Source organism: Argiope bruennichi, unplaced genomic scaffold (assembly GCF_947563725.1).
Source record: "Argiope bruennichi unplaced genomic scaffold, qqArgBrue1.1 scaffold_25, whole genome shotgun sequence".
Taxonomy (NCBI): domain Eukaryota; kingdom Metazoa; phylum Arthropoda; class Arachnida; order Araneae; family Araneidae; genus Argiope; species Argiope bruennichi.
Window position 1 is genome coordinate 90,019 of NW_026605925.1, and position 4,982 is coordinate 95,000.

The window sequence follows — 4,982 nt, forward strand, 5'->3', positions numbered from 1 at the left end:
TCAAAACAAATCAAATACTTATTCATTCATTCCACACGTAGCAGTAGAAATTTGTAATTATAAATTATACACGTTGCTTCAAGGACTTTAAAAAATTAAAAGGAACAAAATCATTGAGTGTGTGTGGGGGGGGGGGATGACACTCTTAATGATAATAGTAATTTATTGAGCATGTCACGTAATGAACACACAAAAGTACAAATGAGAAAAAGGCATATTAAAATAAATTCAATGGAAATATAACAGCTTCCACACCACATGAACATATTGAATAGAATCAATAAAATGAAAACATCTTAAATTTTATTAAAAAGAAATTACAACATAAAATGATATTGAATATTAAAAGATGTGAACTGATAAATCGAAATGGAATGAAAACTAGATAAAGGGGGGGAGGGAGATATGCACAAAATACATACTTAATTTGTAAAATACTAACAGGAATGTTCACTTAAATTAAGACACTGCAATATGAAAATTAATTTATGAAAACAGGAGATGTGAATTTAATATTGTTCGAATCAATAGAGAAATTTAGATAATATACTTCTGAAGTGAATCGTGAAGACACACTGTACATAAATTACATATGTAAACGAACCAAAATTGCATGCTGCATACTTCCACACCACACCAACACAGTGAAAATGTGCAGGGGGGGGGAAGAGATATACATGCAAGTGAAATTGACAGGCAAAAGTATAATGGGGTGAATTTGTGTAAAATGCACACGCAACTGGAATTAATGTCTAATATTTATATATATATATACACACACACAATATTTTGAAAACAAAATTAATTTTTTATGCACCACAACTTTATGCAATTCCAGATGTTTCAATCATTTAGAAAAGATTTGATCATTTTCCATGAAAACAAAACAAAATAAATTGAATTCATTTCACTACTATCAGCACAAAATTGTAATTGGGGCGGGGGATGGTCAAAAGATGCATGCAAGCAAGAGCGAAAACCAAAAATATAATTAAAAGAAAGTTGATTACTCGTGATATTATTTCCACATTCAAAACACAAATTGGGGGGGAGGGGGGAAGTATTTTTCATGCACTCAAAATTTATAAAAAAATCAGAGGTTTCAAGCAATCAGAAATGATTTCAGAATTCGCTCTCAAAACAAAACAAAAACAAGCAGTTCATTTTTCAATTTGATTTCATTTAAAAGAAATATATGCAACCAAAAAAATTAGTTAACATTAAGAGATGCGAACTAATACATCACAATGAAATGAACACTAGAAATAAACAGTTGAAACTTTAAAAAAAAAAAAAAAAAGGGGGGGGGGGTGTAAGAATTTAATGCACAAAAACCACATTTAAATTTGTAATCAGAAAAAGGCTCCCTCTAAACCGAAATAGGTTATTATTTTAGAAAATACTTAAAAGAATGTTTAATTAAAATCGGTCACTACAATACCAAAGTTAATTCTCGAAAACAATAGACATCAATTCAAATTTGTCCGCATCATTACTGAAACTTATGCTTCTTCTTTAGTGAATTGTAAAGACACCACGTACATAAATTACATATTGAAATGAACCAAAATTGCACTCTGCATACTTCCACACCACACCAACATAGTGAAAGTGTGCAATGGGGGGGGGGGGGGAGAGACATGCAACTAAAATTGAAAGCCAAAAGTATAACGAAGTGAATGTGTGTAAAATACACATGTAACAAAAATTGATGTCTAATATATATAGACTAAAGGAAATTTATTTGCTTGTGTTATTATTTTCACAGTCAAAGTTTTGAAAAGAAAATGTATTTTTTTACGCACCAAAAATTTATGAAATTTCAGATGTTTCAATCATTTTGAAAGGATTTCAGCACTCGCTCTCAAAACAAAACAAAAAATAGTCATTCATTTCAAAAGTATCAGTACAAAATTGTAATTTCGAATAACACGCCTTGCTGAAAGGACTGTACTTCACTTTTGAGTAATTTAATAGAAAAATTTTTTTTGGTCAGAATTATTTAGATAGCAAGAACTTATCCACTCAATGAATGCTGAATTGTTTTGCAATTCTAAAAAAACAAAGTGAATGCAGAATATGAATCTATTTAAGAATGAATAGGAATTTATCCACAAATTGAAGAACACAAAGGAAGAAAATTTGGAAATGAAACAGTAAAGTTTTAATGTGTCACAAAAAGGGCTACCTATACTACCAAGGAGATTACTTAACGAGAAACTTGGTACGCAATTAAACATAACAGGTTTATTGAAGTGATTGGAATCAAAATTACAAAATCAGATATAATGAAAAATCTGAACGTAAACACTAAAAGCAGATATAAAAGAAACTGATGATATTATAAGATTTTAATACAAACTGCAAACAAACCATTGAAAATTTTTTTAGAAAAACTTACCCATTTTCCAACTGCAGTAGCTTTTGCAATTTTTTTTATTCTATTGCTTTCTCAACATATAAGAATGAGCCAAAATTCCTGAATCAAATGGCAGAATTGAAATAACTATATAAATTTTATTACAGTTTTTTGTAACAACATCTCAAGATTATGTTTGGAAAACAATTTTGACACGTCATAACAAAACACCAATGGTAGGATAATCTGACATATAACTCAATTGCTCACATTCATCATTTCACTTTCGATTCTAAAACAGTTATCACTTTCCTTCCAAAGGAAATGTCCGCCAAAAACAATTGAGATGCTACAGTGCTAAACCCGAAATATTCCAAAAGAAGCGTTATAAAAAGGAATAAAATGACGCAATTTAGCACCCGGTTGGCGTTTTTTTTTTTTTTTTTCTTGTTTTCTTTCCCGCACTGCACTTCTGGTTTTCTAATTGCTAAATAAAAAGAACACTTACAGAATTCGACGAATATAATATGATAAAAAGACACTTCCTATTTTTAACTGATAAAATAAATACTTCGCAACTAACTACGGAACAGAAAATTTGAAAAAGAACGACCGATTAAGTTACACGCCATTTCATTTCTATCCGTTGAAAAACAAACTCTTTTGCTTTCTCTGTTCGAAGTGATATTTATCGTCTGCAGCAGGGAACGAGAATGAAGGTCCGATTTTTAAGGAAATAATAATGACTTATAAAATATACTTTTAAAATACACAAAGGAAAATTGCAAATAATATTCCGTTTAAAAGACCGCCATCGAAGTTCAGGAAATGAATTTAAACAGACACGGTCACAGTTCCTTTTGAAGCAAAATCGAGCTGCAAATCGTCTGCCAATCAAAAAACTGGAAAAGTATCCTGGGACGCTAGAATACAGCCTCTACAGATTCAAACTTTTTCACTTTTCAGTATTGGCAATTGTTTTTAAATTGTAACGTTTCGTATCCGAATGATTTATGATCCTATCCGAAAACGTTTCTCAGAAATAGGATATCATTTTTCACAATTATTTTTTAATGCATACAATCCATTTGATACGTTGCAACGGATAAAGTATCACGATCTTATGTTTGAATTTTGTATTACTGTGCACGGTGGCAATTCTCAGAAATAAGATATTTTACTCGAAAATGATTCATTACAAACGTTTTAACGGATCACTGATTAATATAACATACTAAAATTCTGCTTTCTTTTTTTTTTAATTATAAAGAAGTTTGGAAAAATACTTGGAGGTGCACACGGATCATTATTACTTTTCGTTTTGAATGAATTACGATTGTTTATCTGACTGTTTACTAAGAAAATTGTTGTACGGCAATAACATTTGTTACCTTCATTGAATTTTCAATTAAATGATTTCATTTCTTTTGTTAAGGATATCGTAAAAAAGGTAAGTGAGTTCCTCTAATAGGATAAAAAAAGTATTAACTCATTTGTATGCTGAATGAAATGTAATCTTTTTTTTATATAAATTTTTCATTTCTTTACTAATAAACTGCCTGTACGTATCAAGTTATGTCAGCTATCATTCAATTGAGCTACAATGTTTATCATTATTTAATAAATGTTTCTAGAAGTGATTTTTTTTTTTTTTTTTTTTTTTTTTTGGTAAATGAATTTTGAATTATTGCAACAGACAAATGTATCGCTGACGGAATCAATGTCATGGCAACTACATGTATGGAATATAGAGCTGTTTTTTTTTTTTTTTTAAAAAAACATTTCTCTCAAGGTGAGGAAGCCAGTATCTGTATCAGTAAAGTTAGATGATTTATTGTACATTATAAAGGGTTTATACTAAGGAGGAAGGTATAAAAATGAGGGAGGCAAGTATCTGTACCTATTTTTGTAAATAATTTCTACATCTAACTTGTGCGGATAGTTACAATTTTAAGGAATTTTGTTTCATTTCATAAAACCGACATCTGTTCCCAGAGAATAAAATAGGTATATTTGATGAATAATGAATTATTAAATATCCAATATAATAAATACTTATTTTCTGTATATACTATCAAATCATTTATTGGCAACGAGAGATATTATAAGTATAAGATTAGATATTTTTAAAAAAGAATGGAGACAAGTATCTGTAACTGATTTTTCTCAATTCGATTATATGTCACTTTGGACATGAAACAGCCGAGTATTAACAGAAAGAAAAATAACTGATTGGGCAACATACAAAGAAGTAACACATCAGGCAAATATGGTTTTAATTAATATATAAGCACATTAAAAAAAAATCATTTCAGTGGACATGAGAAAAATATGCAGAGAAATAAGGATTCCCACTCGAACAGGAATGGAGGCTAGAATCTGTAGCATTTCAGCTAAAATTGAATTAAATCATTAATACATTACAGATATTGTAGTTTTTGAATAGATATGAAATAAATATTGATAAAAAATTGTATAACAGGATTTTTTTAAAAACAAATTTGTTTGGTGGGGGAACAGATATTCTATAAACAAATAAGGACTTGAATTTCATAATCAATTGTATATTGAAAATGAAGAGATTAAAAATATTACACTTTTCAGCAATGCTTAAAAAAAGTAT